This window comes from Passer domesticus, chromosome 3, assembly GCF_036417665.1.
Source record: "Passer domesticus isolate bPasDom1 chromosome 3, bPasDom1.hap1, whole genome shotgun sequence".
NCBI lineage: Eukaryota > Metazoa > Chordata > Aves > Passeriformes > Passeridae > Passer > Passer domesticus.
In genome coordinates this window covers 68,380,209-68,402,732 of record NC_087476.1, presented here as the reverse complement: position 1 = coordinate 68,402,732, position 22,524 = coordinate 68,380,209, and the positions used below count along the sequence as shown (strand labels likewise).

At 36.3% G+C, this 22,524-nt stretch overlaps 1 protein-coding gene across 6 annotated transcripts in view; it reads left to right on the top strand.

Annotated features, from left to right (window-relative positions):
* The window catches only part of CHRM3 (cholinergic receptor muscarinic 3), a 272,242-nt gene that overhangs the window by 31,699 nt on the left and 218,019 nt on the right, over positions 1–22,524 (top strand). Inside the window, exon 2 of one of the 6 annotated variants that reach the window (XR_010358883.1) lies at positions 3,436–3,646. The exons of the other annotated variants lie outside the window; for them this stretch is intronic. The gene's annotated coding sequence lies outside the window, so the exon portion shown is untranslated. The remainder of the gene's footprint in view (positions 1–3,435; positions 3,647–22,524) is intronic. 6 annotated transcript variants of the gene reach the window in all.

The following is a 22,524-nucleotide window of genomic DNA, read 5'->3' as shown; positions in this document are numbered from 1 at the left end:
ATAATTGCTTGAATATAAAAAGAAATCCTATTAAGAATAGTTTCAATTAAACATAAGGACACAAACTCACTTTATAAGAGTCATAGGCAGGGGTGGCAGCACGTAATTGAAAATTTTGTGGTTAACACTGCAACTATGGATTGAATTTTTCATATATGATATATTCAGATCACAAAGAACTTTATTAAAATGTCAATTTGGAAAAGAAAGTGTTTTAAAGCACAGTTAAAAATTTTTGACATAAAATTTCTAAAGTATGTAGTGCATATCAGCAGTTTAAAATAAAGTTACTGAAAATAAATTCAATTTTATGGAGCACTTTAATTTTTTTTAAAAAAATTATTTTATTAGTAGTATTCCAAATGAACCCACACATGCTTCAAAACTGTCAGAAGAAATCATTTGATATTAAATGTCAGCACAATGGCTATGAATTGTGTGCAGGATTTCAATTTCAATAAAGCAGATTTCCATGGTGGATAATTGTTTAGTTGTAGTTTCTTCCAACTAGCTTTAGTATACAGTAGCTATTTTTATTAGTAGCTATGCACTTTTTATTTGTGTACATTTTATTTGGTGTGGCATATTTCTATTTAATCGTTGGAGTTTATAAAGATTAAGCTTTATAGAGCCCTTTTCTGGAGGTCTTATCTCCATTACACAGGAAGGTAAGCAAACACAGAGGGAAGTTAATTGAATTGCCCTGCTGCAGTATGTGAGTACTGGAGCTGGAACTACAATTTGGGAATGATCATTCCCAAGTCAGTACCTTAATCTAATATAGCGCAGGAGTCTTTCCTCTTGTGTTGTAGACATAGAAAAAAAAGAAAGGCAGAAAACACAAAGCTAATAACAAAATCTTCACATTAATCTCAAAAGTATGGTTTTGCATCCTATTAAGACTGTGTTTCCCTGTTATTCCTGTTTCCAGTAGCAGTCTTCTTTCCTTCATGCTGTAGCAGGCAACATGAGTGGGACAAACTGTGGCCCATAGGAACCATGCTATTCATTTTAGGGAGCAGAGCTTTAGTTGATCTTACATAATGGTTATATTTTCTTATGTATTTGAATAAGTGACAAGACACTAATTTTTATGGGACTTGGAAAGCTCAGCCTGGCAATGAAGACCACTTTAAAGCCATCTGTGTAATTAATGAACAAGATTGTCTTGTATTCATGGCAATGGCTTTGTGGCACTGCCTATTTAAACAAAGTGTGTATGGTCACTTTGGTGATAAAAATTAATCCTTGACACTCTGAAAAGCTGTATAAATGATCTGTCACAGGTATGGGTGGTTGTCTTCTAGCAAACTAGTCTAAGGATTTGTTACAGCTTTAACTCCTGTCTGGTGCTCCTGTTTCACTTAAGAGAAAATTGACAATTGAGGTCTGGTCACAAACTATATTGCATTGATTCTGTGATGTTGGAAGAATTATTTAGTTGCAGCCTTTACTTTTTACTTGTGTTTCTCTGAATCAGTTAGGTGATCTTGTTGGACATACAGTGGAAATTGAGGTAGGCATTGCTGAAATGGCGCTCATTTAATGCCAAACCCCTGGCAAGGAGAAAAGGGGAGCTCAGCAGGGAGGGCGGCTTTGATCCTTCCCAGAAAGGAATCATCATGGGACCTCTGTAATAGCAGCAACAGCTACAGGTGCTGTGCTCTCTTTCACAGACCCTGTTTAAAGCAGCCTTTGGGCTTTCAGGTAGGGAAGGAGCAGCTTGTTAGCGGCTGGAAAATGGATGTGCTCAATACTCTGCTTTCTCTGTCTTCTTGGAGTGTTGATGAGAAGCAAGGCTATGGATATATTGCAGCCTTTGCAGGAGTAATAACTTTGTATTTCCATGTTTCAGCTGTGTATTGTCCTAAATATTTAGCACAAATATGTTTATGGGAAATTTGAGACTTTTATGTGGTAGGCAAGTGGCAAAAGTTCCTTTTAGTTCAGGAGGGTTTTGCAACAGTAAGCATTTGTTCTGTCAGAGTAAATGTCTAACTCCTGTCCTACTTTTTTGGTGACTTTTTTTAGATTAGTGTACTTTGGTTTTAAACTGCATGTCAAAAAAAAAATAAAATTTACCATAGCATCTGTAAAATGTTCTGAGGACCCTGGCAAATACCTGATAGTTTGGGTCCATGTCCAGATACTGGGTCCTATTCCCAAAATAGATTTGTGATAAATGGATGAAAACAACTGGCATGTAAAAATGAGAAAAAGAATAAAAGAAAAAAAACAAAAAACCCTTATAATTAATTGTATTTTTTTTATTCTTGAGAAGTGTCTTTGAAGTAGTTTTCTTTTCTGAAAGGTGTTGCTAGAGCTCCTATTGTAGAGAAATAGAGAAACTTGCTTACCTGGCACTGTAATTTAATCAAAATTTATGTGCTTTTTTTTTTCTTGTTGAAACTCTTGGAAATAGGACAAAAGTACTACAGCTCTGTTATTTCTCTAAAAACCTGGAAGTTACAGCACAGTCCAAAGTGATTTGTGATGGTATGTGAAAGTAGGATAACTTGTCTCCATGAGAAGAAGTATCCAGGGCCCCTTGACTTGCCTCCTAAGGAAAACATCTGTTTATACAAACATGGTGACTGTACGCTAGAGAATGTTTTTTGACACTGACAAGCTCAGAAGGTGATTTGTTTTATGTCATCATGTTGGTCTGTATCTGTAATTAGCCTTTAGTCACAGTTTCTCTTGCAAGTTTGACTATTTTTGCAAAGATTGAAATACTAAACATATACAAATTTTTTTCTAGTTTTCATGCCTGTGTGCTAATAATAATGGTGGAATGTTCATTTTTATAGATACAGAAATATGTATATGAAATATGTTTCATGTATTGAGATACTATGAAGCGCACTGTGAAATAATAACTTTTAAAATGTGTTTATTGAAATGCCCCATATTCCTTATGGGTGCTGTTGTGCTGCGTTTAGTGGGCTGTGGTAGAGCTGGGCCCTCTACCCTCCCTACATGGGACCAAAGCCATGAGGGACTGATAACTCCTGCTCTGTGTAATGGTCACCTCTGGTCTTGGCTGTATTTCTGTGCATTTTGAGAAACTTAAAGTAAAGGATTGCTGTGACAATTCCTGACTATCCTGTGATATGTGTGATGTTTGTCTGCACTGAAGGATGTGGGAAAGACAACCTGGTTCCATACAAACCCTTTCTGCAGTAAAGGCAAGCACTAGCATCGATTGACCTGGGCACTGCAAGTGAACTTGTACCACAGCACCTGATTTTCATTTACCTCTCTGTACAAGCTGGTGAACTTTTCTGGTTCAAAGTTGTCCAGAAGAATTTAGAGTCTTATGTAATTCTTTTTACACTTAAGCTCAATAGGGCCTAGCCATTTTTCCATAACTCCAAGGCTCTCATTCATGATTGAGGTAAACTTTTCTTTTGTCACTTTTTTTCTCCCACACAGATACCACTACCCAGTGTAAATGTCTTCAGAGTGAGGGAGAGAGCTGTACTGAGAAATGTAGGGATCATTTGTGTCCTGGAATGTTTCCCAAGAAAAGACAAAGTAATCTGTCCTGTACATACTGTACAACAGAAGAGAGAGCATACAGAGATGGTACAGCTATCTTTAATTTGTTGGTCAGCACTTTCCATAAATACGCTATAAAATTAGGGTAAGTATATTTGTTTCTTGTTTATGAGAAAGAGGTTGCTATTTTTGTCTGATCATTGACTAAAATTTTGCAGTTCTATGAATAAATACTTTGTGGGGAAAAAAAAAAATTAATGGAGAACTCCAAAACAAACCTGTCTGACTTTAAAGAATGGGCTGCATGCAGTAGGCAGGCATGCACAAACCATAAGTTCCCCCTACAAAAAATGTTATATCTGCTTTCAAGGTGGATATCTTTTTTTGAGAATAAAACATAAACAAGAAAATTGACTCGGTTATTCTATTTGTGAAATAATATTTGGAATGTATGCTGCTTTTCAGTTAAAATATGGATCGGGAAAAGATGTAAATGTTGGCGGGGGAAGATTTAATTCTCTTCTGAAAACCCCCTTCAGGAGAAGGCTGGGGCACTGATCTTGCTTGCAAACTAGTTATTCCAGTCCTTGGGCTCAGCCCTGCTTGCAAACTGCTGCAGGATGTCTGGGCAGTGGGGAGAGTCTGGGGCCAGGTGAAACCCAGGAGGCAGATGGTCCATTTCTCCTTTTGCCCACCTCTATTGCAAACATGATCTTTACTAGCCAAACATTGCTGTGGCTTTGATTAGTTGACTGTGTCTCCTATAACCAAAGGGTGCTGGAGTTACTCTCCACTCTTTGGACAGCCTTCTTTTTCCCCACCCACCCCAGGCTACTATATGTGGTGTCATAATCTCGTGGAACTGCCTTCAGGCACATCCTGAGTACAGTGAATACAACCTGCTGAGGGGGAGAGGCCTTGGAAAAGCTTGGCCAAAGGGAAGGGGAAGGGTGGGAGGCCGGGAAACACCAACAGATCAGCCTCTGCCTGGCACTGTGTTGGTTGTTTCTGGTCTTGAGAGCTAGAGATTGGGAAATAGTACCTAAAGTTGAAGGGTTTGGGCATTTTATTCACTCCAGGGTCTGTTGGACTGTAGCAGTCACTGGTTCCTGAAAAACCTCCCTTGTGGCTGAGCCGGTCTGTGAAGGCTCCTTTGTTGGGAGTTGGCTGGGTGGTGTGTCTGTGTGCGCAGAACAGGGCTGTGTTCAGCACTCATCTCACCCAAGGTGTGTTTGCTAAGCAGGCTGGGCATGGCAGGTGGTTGGTGGTTCCTCTCCAGCGGCAGATGGCAGGGCAGCCGCCTGACACCTTCAGCTCCAGCCCTGCCCCACCGGCTCGGCCTTCCCGGCCCCCAAGCAGGGCAATGCAGCAGCTGCCTCTCCTGCTGGGATGGCTGGAAACCACAACACAGCGCCCTTTGCTTCTTCACTGATGTCTTGGTGCTCTGAACAGGGCCTGGCCCTGATGGGCTTTTCTCTGAGATGTGCAGGAGAAAATCCTCTGAGCTGTAAGTGCTTCCAGAAGAAGCAGAAAAGAAAAAAAACTCAATAGTTTTGAAATATTTTTTTACTGGATACTTTTTACTTTTCACTCCTGCCATTGCTCTGTGTCTATAAGTCATTGTATGTCTGGCAGCTCTCCCTCCGTGTCGGAGCATGGGTTATTTGGCTTGACTTCCCTTTTGCAGGCAGCAGAGCCAACCCCAAATGCTCTCTGCAGCTCTTTCATTTAAGAGCTGGAGTCTTGGGGGTTTGAATAATCAATCCCAAGAAAAGTCCTATGTACTTGAATGGAAAACCGCTGGATACCTTTTTTTTTCCCTTCTTACATTATAATCCCATTGGCCATATGCTTTTTTTTGCTCTCTTTTTCCTCTATTTTTCTTTTTCCTGTTTTTTTTTTTTTTTTTTTCTTTTGCATACTTAAAGCAGTGCTATTTAAAAAAATTGGTAACCTAATATTTGCAGAGTATGTGCATGTACATGGTTCTCCCCTGTGAGGTGAGGAATAAGTATCAGTGTATCCTTATGCCTTCTCCTCTGTGGCTATTTTTTTTTCTCCTCATTCTCTGTTTCATCAATTTAATCTGTGCTGTAGAGTGTTTCCAAAGAGTTGTGATAATATACCTCTTGTTTTGAGTGAAGGAAGAAATACTTTTTCCTTCAGTTGTATATTGAGAACCTATGTACAAGTATCTGCTAGTTTTGGAGGCCTAGACACCAAAATGCAGTATTTCAGGGTGTCAAGGGAGTTGCTGATTATAATAATTATGTAGTCATTATTGTACCAGCTGCTCCAATATCCTGCATTCTTGGAGCCCGTTTAACATCAGGTTGCACTACCAATTCTCTTACAGTTCTTATCCAAGAATTTAGCTAGTTTACTTTTTTTTTTTTTTTTTAAGTTATCACAAATTGAGCTGCTGTAGGCTGTTAGGTTTCTTCAGTGACTCTTCCATTGTTCCAGTTTTAGAAATGAGGACCTAAAGTGGAAAATTCTAAACAGCCACAATTTTTGGCGTTCAAATGCCTGGGTATCTTGGTACTTTTAGTGCTGGTACTTTACATGGGTTTTACATAAAGGTAAATGAATTTACCTGCTCTTCAGTGCTGTAAGTGTCTGAATACTTACCAACATAAGGTAAGTATTCAGGTGTTCTTTTTCTAACATGTAGAATACAACAGTCTCAGAATCAAGCTTTACTGTAGAAGAAAGTTAATATATTGAGCATTATTGTTTTCTCAGTTTGGGATATAAATTAAACTATTTTTCTGTTACCACATCCTATAAAGTTGGTCATATTTAACTAAATTTATAGCTACTCAGTGTTCAAGAGTGAGAATTAAATTGAAACTTTGGAGGACTTTTTTTTTAATAATTATACTATTAGTGTAGGTAAACTATTACTTTTAATACTGAACTAATTCTAGTAGCTAAAACTAAAAAGTGAAGAGTCTAAGGTTTGAAAAAGATCAGTGTTGATACTTTGCACTGGATTTTAACATGAGGGTTCTGTTTATTTTAAGTTTGTTACCATAGAAGTATAAACTGAAAGGTAGCAATGAGGACTTTGTGTAATATATTATATTAAATAAACTTGCCCCGTTAGCACTGCATGCAAAGCTTTATTTACATTTCAGTAAACTGTTTTCTGCTGCATTTACAATTCTGCTGTAGAGATAAATTAAAGGATCTCATGACAGTATGATTTACATTCTCCCAGCAAACTGAAAAACAATATTTTTAAAACTATTTGCCTGAAGTGCTTGCATTAAATTTTCTGTTGGGCAGCAACAATTTTACCATCAGATGAAAGTCAGTCTTATCTTCTTGTCTCTATACTCAAAGGATGGGCAAATATTAAATATTGTGTTTAGAATATTATTCTTGCAAACAGTATTGAATAACCCTTTAAAATATATTCCTACCCTGCAATAACAAATGAGCTGCCACCAAATTAAATAAATAAAAAGATCTGATAGAATCACACATGAAGCTTTGAGTGTTTGACTTTTTTTATGTTCTGCAAACTTACTCTTCCAGAATTCAGTGAGTTTATGCTTCAGGTTTGGTCGAGCTGAACAGGTGCAGTTGAGTGAATGACTTGGGCTGTAATATTTGTGGTGATAGATAAGCTGTGAAGGAAACACTGAGCCTGAACTTCCAGTCTCAGGATAATTTGTAGGGCTGGTAAATCAGGAGGTGAGGGCAGGGAAGAAGTATTTCTGTTTACATAAAGGAGCAGATGTTGTCTGCACTCCAGGTACAAAGGCTGCAAAATGTCATAGTCCAGCCTTTTTATACAATATTTTCATTAAGGTGCATCCTTCTGACATGATGCAGGTACAACTCCTTCTGTTAACACTGTTCCTTTAAAAAGAAGTGTCAAGTATGATTTCATTTCATATAGAGATGGTATAATTAATTTGAAATACCTCTTAACGCTTTTCCACTAAAAGCTGTTTGACAAAACACAGGGTAGCCTGTTCTGTTTGTAAACTTCGTCACTTTTTGTTGCTCAGCTTGATGCAGGTTTTATTAATTAGGAGCTTTCAGTTTGGCTGTTGGAAGAAAAAGGATGCTCCTCTTGCAAGCTTCTGACTCCCTGTCCAGGACACCATATGGCAAAGTGTCCTCTATGAGGGAACATGCCATCAAGCAATATGAGCCACCAGCTTCAACATAATTTGAAGTTACAAACTCTCTAGCTAAAACATTTAGAGGATTTTAGTTATTGATCTGCAAATGTTTTAAAGATACATGTAAGTAATGCAGTTCTTTTATTTGCAGAAGCTTCCTCCTTTGCAGACAGAGGTACATACCTGGCTACCATGAGGGCATGAAGCATTCATATATTTATTTTCAGAACACCTTAAGGAGCACAAGAGAAACCTCATCTATGCTGTGCTCAGTAGAATGTGTTGTGATCCACACTTAGGTTTCTCTGTTCTTCTGGCTGGACAAGTTTCTTGGTTACAGCTTGGTTTTGTGCATATGTGGAGTGATGCTGTTGGTTCCGATGTCCTGTGAGCTGTAGCTGTTCAGTCTGTTTCCAAAAAATTTCCTCCAGTGCTGAAGTTTGGTTTAAGGCTTGTTAAACACAGCAGGTGGTGGGACTAGTTCACAATGAAACTAAGTATTGGTATTTGGAAAAAACTTCAGATATTACTATACTTTAAAATAATTGGGCAGTGGGAGCTACTACTTGTGGCCTGGAGCAGATCACTGTGAAAATGTTAGTCTTTATCTGGTTAACTATTTACTTACATTTTTTCATTCCCTTATTTTTATTTTTTCTCTTGTTCTTTTCCTTGAACGGTTGAGTGAAGCAATAAAATTGCAATCCTTTAAACTATTTTCCTCAGCTCTGAGGAAATACAAAGTAATACTCAAATTCTCAACCCATAGAGGTTATTTTCCAGAATGAGCCTCCCATTATGTTTCAATGGAACAAAAATGTGCAAAGAATTTGCAGCTGAGAAATAAAAATAAACACATTTACAAGAAAACTTAGACATTCCTGAAATGTTCTTTAATAATTGCTTTCTTTTTTCTGAAAGCATTTTAGAAATATGTTATTTCTTTTGATTACTGTAACAAAGTTGTAGTACTGTTGACATGGTTTTAAATGAAATATTTTCTAGTTTTTGTAAAAGCTCTTTTGTAATTAAAAATGGTAAAACAACTAATCAAAAGAAAGAACCAGTCATCAAATAAGGAGTAAGAAATGATGTGTCATTGAGGAAAAAAACCTACGTTTTAGCATCTGGGCTGGGCACAATGACTTAGCTTAGAAATGACAAGGTATTTGACAGCAAATGCTGCTGATTTGAAGTTTCATTACAAAATAGTAATATTTTGTGATTTCTGGCAAAGGTGAGCAGAAATGATTTGTGTAATGTGTCTGTAGCACTGCAAACTGTAATTCGAATATAAATTGTTACTAGTGAACCTCTCTGTGCTTTTTCTGTCAGTAGAAAACCAAACTGAAAGCAGAATGCTTTATGCATTTATCAGGTAATGCTTACAAAATGTTGTGATTTGACAAACATGGAAGAGCAGAATACTTTCAAAGACAAATTAGCTTTCTGTTATTGAACCTGTCTCTCTTAAGTCTGACTCCTAGCAAGGCACAGAGCTGCCTGAGGTCTGGGTTGTCTCCTAAAGCCCTGTGAGGTACCTATGACTAAGGAACAGAAATGGCTCTTAAATGTTCATCTTATTTAACACACATAAATGTGGGTGTTATAGGTCTATTAAATAAGATGGACATCTATAATCTCAAGGTGGACCTTGTACTAGGAGCTTGACATTTTTCGATATAGCCTTAGGCAATGTCACCCTACTTTTTCTCAAAATACAATTCACAAGGTCACGTTTGCTGTCAGTGTTTCTGAATGTGAATCTCCCACTTAGATAAGCATCCCCTTTAGGTACTTTTCTTTGACATATACATTTATAAAATTTCTTTTCTTTTTGTTTAGCTTTTGATTTTGTCATTTCAGAATAATTAAGAGAAAAAACTCATAACTTTACTTCATTTAATCTCTTTGTTATCAGTGCTAAAAATATGTACTCACACTGATTTATTTTCTTGCACTGTGAGGCTTTGGAATATGTGTCCATTTATGTGAATTGGGCATATTTCTCTGCATGTTTGCTATGTTTTTGTCAAAGTAAATTCTCCCATCATTATGCTCATTTCTGCTGCTCTGATCTATCTAAAGCAGTTTTCCAGTGATGTCTGTGATAGAGACAAGCTTCAGCTTGTCTTTGTATTTTATCATATTCTTACATAGCTTAAAATTCTATTGTCTGTTCTGTAGTCCTCTTCTATAACATTCAATATAATTTCAAATTAATTTCCTCCAGTGCTCTTACTGCTGTTGCTTTTCCCCTTCTCCCTGTATACTAACTTATTATGGAGACCCTCAGGTAAGAAAGGCCTGGTAGTATTAGAAAAGAAAAGCAGGAAAACAGAGGTTAGTCCTGTGTAGGGAGCAGGAAAAGTCACTGGGGAGCTGTTCAAATCTCCGAGATGCCTGGGCACAGAGACCACGATTTTGCCATTGCTGTAGTTTCTTTCATATCACAATTACTTTAAAAACTTTATGTTAAGAAAAAGACAGGTTTTACAGCATTGCCTTTTGCTATTGCACAAGATTATGGAAGTATTTAATTTATTTTATACCACACATGTTGATGTTTGCATTATGATGTGTATTATTATTTGATAAAATAAAGGTACATTAAAATTGAACATAATTCAAATTCTTTAGAGAATTCTATTATTCAAATACAGGTTTTATCTTTCAATATCATATTCATATCTAGAAGCTTTGTGAATAACCCCTGTCAGCATTAGGCTGGACAGTTCACCTAGATATTTTTATTTCTTATTGTTCGTAAAAAGTCACCTTCCCATTTCTCCTCAACTGATCATGTGAAACAGTTTTCAGGAAGATTTTGCATGTGGGTGCAATCATCCACGAAGTGCTGAGAGGAGCTGTGGGTGGCTGCACTGCTGGCATCCTGCTTCCCAGTGCCCTTGAGGCCATGGGGCTGCTACCATTCCTGCAATTGTGGATGGGATGCATCAGAGTTAAGTGGCAAATGACTATAAATTTTAATGGAATTTGGCTGCCAGAATTTCTCAGGCCACGTCTAAAATTTTAAGCTGTGATTGACTGTTTCTTGGGAAAGAGATTTTCTCTAAATGGTCATCTTTTATTGACCGAAGGAAAGTGGGTTTTCACTGTGCTGGTTTTTGAAGCTGAAGGAATCAGACTCAACTGGGAGCAATTTTTCTCCCTAAAATACATAATCATGTAATTCTGAAAGATGGTGCTGTGTTTTATATACCGGTCTTTTCAAAACTGTTTCTGTTGAACTGTTTCTGTTGACATATCTGGTCAGTTCATATTGCCTTTTTATTTTTTTAATGATATCAAATGCACTGGTATATTATTTTTATATATCATACTTCACATAATATTAGGCTCAAGCATTTACCCTAAATATTTGATCTAATATGATAACATACAAGCTAGACATTCTTTTTTTTTTTTAAATTTACATTAAAGAAAATTGCAGGTTGCTTGGAAGAATACTTCTTATTTCATTGCTATGACTTGTGCAGACAGGTCAAGCTGTCAGATAGATCTTGGTATCTGGGTCCTAGTGTGACCTCGCAACACCAACAGACTCAATCAGCCTTAATCCAAAGCTGCAGGTGGGATGAAGAGGTGCTGCAGGTTAAGGTGTGTGCCAGTCACATGGGCTGGTGGGGAGCAGAGTCCCTTCTCTTCATCCTTTCTAAGATGTCTGCTGGTGATTCAACATAATGAATAGGTAAATACTAAAGCTGTATATTGACAATTCTTTTCTTAATAAACCCTTCCAGTGTGGAAGAAGTCCAATTTCAAAATTGCTACTGGGAAAAAAGTGTCAAGTATGATATTCACCTGAAGCAGAACAATTAGAGTTAGGTGTTGTCTGGCTTTTTGTATGTGGTTTTTTTGGAAGCTTTTTCGTTTTTGTTTGTTTGTTTTTTTTGGTGTGCATTTTGTTTATTTCATTTATTTATTTATAAATTTTATAAATAACTTATAAAAGTGGTGAAACAGGGAAGAACAAAGTGGCTTGGTTCTGCTTTTGATAGTGCACTAAAATGTTAGTGCACTGTCAAAAGCAGAACCAAGCCACTTTGTTGATGATGATGATAACACGTCCTGTTAACATGTTGTGATAACACGACCACCTGGTGATGAGAGTGGTCATGTTACATGTGGTAACTCAGATTCAACTCACTATTTTTGCCTAAGCACACTTGAACATGCACCTTCCCTCTCTGAAGAAAGTGCTCTGATAACCAGACTAGAAATAACTCAGAAATAAGGCTTGTTGTGCTGCTCTGTATACAAAATTAAACACTCAGGGGAGCAGGGATTGGAACCAGATGTCTCATTTCCCAAGAGACTAATATTGCCACCAGGCTAGAGAGTTGCATTTTCTCATAATTCTTCCCTTCCTCCATTTACATACAGTTTATACACAGGAGACCGTTCCAATTATCCTGGAGTATTAGACATTTTCACACTGGCATATAATTTTCCAAGGGATATAATTGGACCATGTCTAATTCAAGTGCAGGAGGGAATGATTGGCCAAAAGATACTTGAGTAGGTCAAGCACCAAGACTTGCATGGTTCTTCATAGAGACAAAATGTTACCTTTTAACTTGTTTTTTCTGTAAAATTTTTGTGCCCTTATATTTGCCTCAAGGAACCACAAGAACTTCAGTTACAGTTTGAACTGAAATGAATATAGGAACCGAGCTGCATTAGTACAAGTGTCGCCTGCACGTTCAGGGAGGTGATCCTTCCCCTCCCTTCCACACTGATGAGGGCACATCAGCAGTGCTGGACTCAGTTCTGGGCTTCCCAGTATGAGAGAAGTGGACATAGTGAAGCTAGTCCAGCACAGGGCCTCAAATGGGATTAAGTTCCTGGAGCATCTTCTCTCTGAGGAGAGGCTGAGAAAGCTGGGACTTCAGCCTGGAGAGGAAAAGGCTCAGGGCAGCTCATCAGTATAAAGGAATACCTGAAGGGAGGGACTGAAGAGGAGGAATGCAGACTTTTCTATGGTGCCCTGTGACAGACTGAGAGACAATGAGCACAAGCTAAACCACAGGACTTCCTGTCAAGAAACATTAATATGGTGAGGGTGAGCAAACACTGGTGCAGGTTGCCCAGAGAAGGTGTGGAGCTTCATCCTTGGAGGTGTTTGAGATCTTACTGGACATGAAATTCCACCGTCTACCTTAGGTGACTTTTCTTGAGCAGCTGTGTTGGATTAGACAATCCCTGGAAGCCTCTTCTGACTTAATTTTTTTTATCTGAAAATGTGTAGTTCTCTGTTCTTCTACTCACAAATACTCGTTGACCTATAAATATCATGTACCTAAGTTTATTATTCTGTCAGATTAAAATATGGAACATAAATTTTAAAAAAAGACCAATCCCAAATCAAATCTATTAAAAAAAGTGAAAACAAAAATAAAGTCTTCCCTTAAATTTGTAGGTGAAAGAAGCCAATCAGGCCAATATTATTAGTATGATTGCATAAAGCACAAAAAAAATTAGGTATTTAGATAAACCCTGAGGAGCTGGCTTTGATATTGGAGATTATGACACAAGAATCTCTCCTTTGAATCTGAAGAGCATATGTGAGTGATTTTTTAAAACATTGTTGTGCTTGTTTAGACAAAATAATTATTGGGAAAAAAAAAGGAAGCTCTTTCTGCAAAAAAGGTGGAACAATGTGAAAGCAGCAGGTTCTGTTCAGTATTAACCTGATTACTCTTGACTCCCAGATTACTGGGAAAGTGAGGAGCAGCACATGCAGATCTCACAGCGCATAGTCACTTGGAATTTCAATACGTAATTTGAAGAGGAAAAGCTGTAGTGACTGTATTCCTGAATACACTTATTTCCGTAATGTTTGGATGACATTAAAGCTGCAATTGTAAACAAGTTTTCAACAGAGGAAAATGTATATTTTTTTCATTAATATATTCAAGGAAATAGAAGATTTCAATTGATTCTCTTTAAAAAAAAAGCAGAGCAAGGTGTGAGTCAGGAGGATCATCTTTCAAATTCCTTTTATTTACCAAATCTCATATTCCCATTTTATTAAACTAAATCCTTTGCAGTATAAATCCATCATAGTTTATAGCTTGAAGAGGGTTGGTTAATATTTGATTATGGTAGATAGTGCTAATAAGTTTATTGACTCAGTCTCTTACTGCTAACTTACAGAGATAGCACTCTGGGAAGATCAGAGTGGCAAGTTCTGTCACTTCAAAAATTTTTATGACATTTAGTATCAATTGTGAAAAGAAAAAGCTAAATCCTCACTTATATTTCTTCCTTCCTATGGATAAATATACTTATAGCTCTTTCTTTTTTTCCACCTCCTTTCAATGAATCTGTTCCTTCATTTATTTTGACTGGTGGAAAACATTTGTGTCATTTTAATAGCTATTAACAAGCAGGTGGCAGAGTGTAGTTACTGCTTACTTTTATTTGGTGCTTTCATTTCAGTCCTTTTGGTGATTTTTTTTTCTCTTTATTAATGATAAACCTTAGGAAAATTTGATTTTTTTTTTTTTAAGATGAACTGTGTAGATAGAAAAAATGCATTATTTATTTTGTTATGAGAAGTTTAGAAACAGGCAGAAGTTGTGCATGCCTGTTTGGGGAAGAAAGGGAGCAGAGCTGTTAAACTGAAGAAAATAAGAAATTTCACCAATTAACTTTGGACTGCTACTTAGGCTGCATAGGACCTAGGTACAGAAGGGACTCTTAGGCTTATAAGTTCCCAAGTAAGCAAGTTTGATTGGCAAAGAGATTTTTTTCCCTCAATCTTATTTAAAAATAACTTTATAAAATTAACAGATTTTAAAAATGGAACATTCTTGAGCTGGAATCTGGGACATAATTCATTTATATTGCTTCAATGCCTTTTGTAATTTTACTTCGTAGCAATAGAAGACAGCAACAGCTGAACAAACTGCATATCCAAAGAAGAGAGATTTCCTATGCTTACATTATCTGTTAGCTGCAAATTATATTAAAAATGAACAAAATGAGGAAAATAGAAACATCTTGAATTACTGAAGTTTCTCTTTGAAGATTAAGGGAATTGAAAATGATGGCCTTGCTTGACATGAGTTTGATGAGTCATTTCAGATAATTTCATTTCAGTGGTCAAAAATAGTTTAAGACAACTCCTTGTTTTCCTTAAGAAGTGTTTTTTTCTTTTCCTTTTGTTGTTGTTTTTCCTGCCTTCATGCTCTTTTGAGAGCTGTTTCATTATTTCCACTGAAACAGATTATGGCTAAATGTTCCAGTTCAACTTTGCTGAAAGGTATAGACAAAAAGTGAAAATTAGTATCAGCCTTGCCTAATTCAAGACACATCCTTCTCTGACCACAAAAGTTTGTTATAGTTCAACAATATTTGATGATGGTTTCTTGAGATTCAATTCAACTTCCTAGAACTGCATTTTCCATAAGAGAATGTAGCTTGGTCTTTTAAATTGATTTTCAACAGCAACTGCTTTTGAACTTAATTTTCAGTTAGTTTAACAAATGGAAAAGAAAAAAAGAAGCCATCTGGAATATCAAGGAATATTTATTAGTTCAGTGAAAGAATTCAGTTTATTTAAGTATTTCTGAAGGGTGTTATTTCTATTGTGATTTTTTTTTCAACCTATGCAATGTTACCACAGTTAAAATAGGAATAGTAACAATCTACTCTGCAACCATTAGTAATTTTACAACGAAAGCCTGGCCAATTTCCTTTTTTTTTTTCTTTTTTTATTTTCCTAGTAAGCTGCTTTTAACAGATTTCTTCAGTGCATTTAATTTCACCTTAGCAATTGGTAATACTTTAATTCTTCTTTGAGTCATTCACGTGTATGTTTTATTGTCACTAAGGAGAAGAAGCTGTGCTAGAAATATCCATTGTTAGGAAATCTTGGTTTTCATGTATCCTGAAAAATACAGAAAATTAGTGTCTGCAACTCCTTGTTGGTCTTGCCAAGGGAAGGATTCATGGAGTTGCTTAACAGCTCCTTTTCCCAGATGTTCCGTTTCAAACCTCTGCTGCTGTTTATCCTTCAGCAAGGCTGCTTGGAACAGTGTGAGGTGATACTGGAAGTGATCATTGCGTGGATGGGGTTCATTGCTTATCTGAAAGCTGAAAAACCAAATCCTTGCCTTTGCTGGAACAAGGGAGTTTCTGCACAGTGCTAAGTGCTGGCCCCTGAAATACTTTGCCTTACTTTTTCTCCCTGAAGTTACTTTCACTCTCTCTTCCAGCATTGTCAATGAGCATAGAGATAATTTTTTAAGTAAGTAATTTAATTAGTTTTAGTAGGATAATTTAAATATGTAAAGCTAGACAAAGTTGAATACTTTATTGAATCAGGGACTAAATTTTTCATAATCTTCTCTTTATTTTTAATCTCAGTGAGTAGGTCAGTCTCAGAAACCAGATGTCTTACTTTCAGAGCTCTGCTCTTTGTCAATTGTGATCAGCCTATTTTTTCTTTTTTAAACAATAATTATTTTCTCCCAGTCTAGAAAAAAACAGAGATTCTTGCTTTGTTAACCCCTCTTTTAAAAAAGGCATAATAAACCTACTGAATTAACAATAGCTATATCTCAGCAGTTCAGATTTGGAAGTTGCAAAGTAATATTTAAATTTCTTTAATGATAAGGACAACTAATTTTAGGCTCTCTTTTATAGGTATCTCTGGCACAGTAAGGTTAAGTTACAATAAATGAGCAAGGTATTCAACATTGACCTGTATTTTGTGCCTGCCAGGCCTTCTGGAATTATTGGAAAATTACATCAGGCTGAGTTAAGTGTTCTATAAAGTTTTGAAGAAATGCTTCTTGAACTGGGAGAATGAAAGATTCTTAGTGTACATGTTTCTTTGACCTAAGAGATATATAAATTGTAATTACAGTTAAAAGTTCTACAAATGGCATTATTTCCAATTATATAGAACTTTTGGGTTTTATCATAGTTTTCCAGAAATTTTTAGAAGCTTTTTAGAACCTTGTTAGCACTTGGAGGAGACACAAGTGTATTCTGGTGTAAAGTATGTTTTTCCTTCACTTTATTAACATACAACCTACACAATGTTATCATTCAGGATCCAATTAGTAATTTGAAAATATTCTTAATATCTTCAATTTTCTGTTTCAGCAAGGTTTGTTAGAAGTTCTTAAGAGTGAAGGAATGCCTGACTTTTATTTTAGATTCCATTAAGGCTGCCACAGTAAGTTGGCTGGTATTTTATAGCCACAATATTTGTATTTAGAAAAGGAAACATTCACTTCCTTTAGTATGAGAACAAAAGGTGATTAATCTAAAGTGTTACCGTAGCCACTAGTCCACTTCTAGTCTTTAATGAGTTTATTATCACAATGTTATTGGGAGGTCAAAAATCCTGCAACCTGGATGTAAAATATGGAGACCATCTTAAAAATAAAAAGAGTAATTAATTTTAATAAAATATTATTAAAACAAATTTCAAGAGATGAATACTTTTGAAATCAAAAACTATGTCATGGAATTATCATTTTGTAACCTCTAATTTTTTTCCTCTTTAGTTCTCAAGCAAGTGGTAAAACCCTGGCTGGTACTGTTTTAAATTGACGGAGCAAGTTGGAAAAGAAAGAACTATGAAATGAATACCTAGTAGGACTAATTACAGGGTGTTTTCTGGATTCAATTTTTTTAGGCAATTCAGTGAAAGTTTTACTGTTTTTATATTGTATTATTTTCTTGACTGTGATACTGTGTTGTACCAGGTCTTACTAAAAACAAATTCATGATCGTAATAAACTTAACCAGTCTATAATTATCAAAATATAAACTTTACAAAATTAATGTTCCAAAAACCTATATTGAGTAATTATTACTTATATTAAGTTCTATTACTGATTTTGATTATTAACACTCTTTCTGTTGTCTGACCAATTCATAATTCCTGTAGGTATTTTTTGTTTGTGAATTAATCTTGTTAAATATTTCTAGCGTAGCTTTCTCTCAGTCTTCTGGAAGTGTTGCTGAATTCCAAGTGGCAGTTCAAGGTGTAGAGCACTTCTTAGCCATATCTTATAATTTATTTTTTTAATAGCAATTTGAATCTGCTGATGAGAAGTACTGTAGCTGCTGCTTAGCATTCCACTTACATATTATCATACTGGCAAATACATATAAAATAAATATTGCCTAGCGTTGAACTGCATATTGGTAACTTACGCCATTTGTCTAGTACTGCTTATTAAAGTGCTAATATTTTGTTAAAGTTGTTTTACGTTTCTTCTGCATCGTATAGAATCCTGGGTCATGACAGTCTTGACAGTCACAGGTCTTTCGGTATGTATTTACAATATCTGTATACTTCCTGGAGAAGTAGTCCATCACTGGAAAGATTTTTTTCAATTATAAATAAACTATTTGATTACATTTGATCCTTTTCAGTAGAACTAGTTTTACTCTTAAAATAAGACAGAACAATGCTCTTTCACATGTGCTTGAAGGCAAGATGGTAATAATTATTTTATCATTTTAATGTTTACTTTTTATAGCATTTCACAGATTTTTAGGAACAAATCATAACGGATATTTTCCTCAGTATATTTCATTAACTCATAAATGCACCAACCTATTGTTATATATTTCCTCCTTAACTAGTTGAAGTTAAGTCCAAATTTTGTGGAAGAATGGAAAAATCTATTTTTTGTTCAACTTGGCTTCTTGCATGACATTTCTGATAAAAAGAGACGTGTTTTCCTACATATAACCAGATAGTCACATACCTTTTAAAAAGTGTGTTCTGAGAAATAAGCCTCCTGTGTAATGTAACCTTTCGTATGCTATTTCTGTGAAGCGATTCAGAGTTTTCTTGAGCTTAAAATATTCAATTCAATGTGGTGGCCTTTATCTGTCTTTCCAGGGTTTTTGATGTCTGAGTATCAATGTATCTTTCCAGACATTTCTTCATTTTCCTTCTTCGCGTTTGAATATAGTTCTTTCCTGTATCTCTAATTCATGCCATTCCTTCATGCTGTTCCATGCCTCTCATTTCAGCATGGATTTCTGCTAGATTCTTTGCAGTAGATTTGTTTCAAGGAACTGTGAATAATCAATAAATGAAATTAAATGGCTTTTATAAAACTCTTTCTCCTTTCTGAGTGCCTGTCCTCCATTCACAAGATGTTCTAAACCAGATACTCTTGCTTACGTATTAACTATACAGTTCTTTTTTGTATTTGGAATTCTAATACTTTTGTCTTTGTCCCTTTTGTTGCCATTTGGAAGTTTTGCTGACAGAGTCTATTCAGGTACTGAATCTCCTGTCTTTAAAACCTACTTTAAAGTCCATTGCAAGGTAGAATTAAAATTATTTTTGCAGATTTAGTAATTTTATTCCTTGAACTTCTGTCCCATAATAAAGCATAATGTAGAATAAGTGCCCTTTTCTGCTTCAGTTAGTTTGTGTCAGAGATACTGCAGGTCAAGGCTGAAGGACATAAAAGCTTGCTCAGCACACCAGCACCCTTTGTCTTATCACATTAAACTTGTCTTCATATATTTCTTGAGAACATTTCAAGTGAAAAAGAAACATTAGGCTAAACTCTTTGTGAGGAAAAAAACAGTGACAAATCATCATTTTTTTGCTATTATATAAATCTTCAGAATCTTGAAAAACAGCATATTCATTGACCTTTTCTTGGTTCCCATGCTTTCCCATTTTTGGACTGGATACTTAAACTATAATATTAAACTGGGTAGCTCATTTTGGTCCTTACATAGCCTAGTAGTGACTGCACTGTTTCACATTGCTCATCTTATTCTGGACTTAAGTATAAAATGAAAATTCCTTTTGATAATTTGATATAAAGAACTTAACATTAATTAAGGAATCTGCTTTGGAATGCGGTAGTCTTGTTTGGATACCATCATCTTGGGTAAATGTGAAATAATTAGTCTGTATTGGCAATTCATTTAGTTTTGCAGCTTTATTACGCATTTCCATGTAATGAACTGGTTATGCATGGCTTCTGTTATCTGAACTCACAAAGAAAGATCAATCCTTTTATTTGTTGGTGTCTAATTCTGATGCTTTCATACTGTTATACTGTAGTTACTACTTTCTAATGATGTGAAGTATGATTATAGGTACCAGAAAATGCTGAAGCCAGCTGCAGTTGTTAATGTTGAAGGCATCAAAGTCTTGGTAACATTCATAAAAGAGAGGCAAGTGCTTAGCAATTTACAAAGAGAGAAAATAAAGAGCTGAGGGGTAGATGGCATTTTCCAGATCCACTCTGTAAGAGACGCTGATTCCCACTGCCACATATGAGCTGATTACTAAAGGAGGAAACGTTATAAACAGTGTGACAGAGTAAATTGCATCACTTGTCTTCCCAGTAAAAACACACAGGAAGGAAGTGACACCTGTGCAGAGGACACGCTTTTAATAGCTCCTCTGTTTTATCTCCGGTGGCAGCATCTGGTCGAGGGGTTCATTCTTGCATGTATTTAGCTCCTGAGCCCTGCTTTTTTCAGCCCACCTGACTTACCCCTCTCACTCAGATGGGCTAGAGTCCTTGACTTTGCATGCCCTTCTGTCTTCTGTTTGAAGTGTGCATTTGGGATTTTTTTGGAGAAAGGGATTAGACTTTTTTCCCCTTGTAAATTCCATAAGCTTTGCCCATGTGATTCAGAAATTCCAGTAATTTACTCTAAAGTAAAATACTATTTGATTTTCTGCTGTGATTAAGCAACTAAAGATTTTTGTTACCTTTAGGTCCCAAATTATGCTTTTGTTACACCGAATAGGTGTATTTACATGACTAATAGAAATAAATATGGACTTTCTCCACAGTGAAATCTGCTCAGGAACAAATATATTTCTCTGACAAAGGTCCTGCAACATCAAAAAATAATCTACATGGATGGCTGTAGGTGGTCATTATGAGAGTATTACTCAAGAAAATAGTGTTAAATAGCTTTCTGGTTGTAAACTTTGTTCTGGATGTATTTTTCTCTTACCACTTAATGAGGTATTTGAAACTGTGGCTGGCAACCCTAACCTTTCATTAACAAAACTTTTAACTGTTTATATCCTTCCTGATTTTGCTTTTAATTTGAAGGAAAAATATTGATATTAGTAGATAAGTTGGCCGCTGTCGTTGTTATTTTAACTTACCTTGTCTTGGAACAGGTGACTTGTGACTAAGTAACTCTTCTAGTTTATTTGTAATAAAAGGGCTTTATGGTCATTCATGTAAGTATGAGGAGTATGTTATGATAGAGTGGATCAGAAACAAACCCACAGATGTGGACTGTATTTTAAATGTTCATTAGTTATCCTACCTAACATGAAGCATTGAAGAAGCTGGACCCAGTGTGTGCCGTGTGATTAACCCTTTTCCTCTCTCCCATCCACAACTGAGCCCTTTTCCTTGTCTCCTCTTTCCACAACCAAGCCCTTGTCTCTTTAAGGAAGTCACTGACATTTTAGAAGAGCTTTTAAAAAGCTAATTTGAAGAACTGGTTATTTGGTTACAAAAAAAGCAACAGAAAAGGAAGGATGTGTTAAGAAAACTACCGCAGATTAAGTAATTGTCATCTTTTAATAAAATAATTCTGTAACTTGGGCTTGGTTCCTTCCTCTGCCTGAAAGGTATTTCCTCCCTGGACAGTGCAGTGATTGCAAGGCTATAGGATATTTAGATGTTTTGAAAGGCTGATTACAGATCACAGTCCTCTTAATTTCTCTAGGTCATACTGTTTCCTTCTTATGCACTTTTTTGCAAAGTTTGGAGGAGGAAACAAAGAGGTTTTCTGGGTATACAAATGGGAGGAGCAGTTCCAGGCATGTTTGAGCAGGTGTTTCTTGTCTCCTGTGATGGCAAACGGAGACTAGATGTTCACAGAAAGCCAATTTTTATCCTCTGTCCTGGTGTCAGCACAAGTGTTGCAGCAGAGGTGTTCAGGGGCTTGGCAGGCAGCCCCTCTCTGGTTCTTTCTACCATATGACCATACTGCATGGTCACATTGTGTGACACCCTGTCATCCCCCTCCCACGTTTTTTTTGGAATGATATTTTCCCATTCAGAGAGCTTCTTAGTTATAATTGTAGCTTGGGTTCAGATTTTTGGCTGCTGATTTTTGATTCCTGACGAGCCCTGTTATTGGCAGGGCTGGCAGCATGCCTGTTCCCTATCCAGTGGGCACACTTGCAGGTGACCTCTGTGTCCTGGGGATGAGCCCTGCCTCTGCCTGGAGAAAGCCAGTGCTTTTCAGGTCACAGGGGTTATACATGGAGTCTGCTTTAAAGGCGTTCAAAGGCAGGACTGCATTCCAAAGCTTGTGTTTTAAAGACATTAACTGGATGTCTCAATCTTAACAAATACCACTCATTGCAGGGCTATGATTTGGCAATAACCTCATGGGTGAAACAGTGCAGCTCCCTTGTGCTTTGGTGAGGCAGGGACACTGCAGGGTCACTAAATATTGTGGAGTCTGGAGCACCTAAGAGTCCAGTGTTGCGTATGACAGGGATTTGCTGAAAACCACATAGATTGATAATTCATCTTGCCTTTAAATTGAGAAAATTATTCTTTGATGAGCATGTACTCTGAATTGTTTTTGTTATTATTATCAGTAGTAAAAGTAGTATTGTCATTATTATATTTAAAGTAAATTATTACAATCTCAGTTCATATCTGTTGTTTCAGAATTGTTGGGGCAATGTCACTGCAATAGATAATGCCTAGGAAAAAAATGGCCAAATGATTAAAGGCAAACGAGTGTCAGAAACTTAGGGAGATGGGATAGAGGAAAAAAAATTAAAAAATTCTTTTTAGACTACAGTAATATAAATTTGGACTGCATTGTGTGGATACATTCCTTTAGACAGCTGGGACAG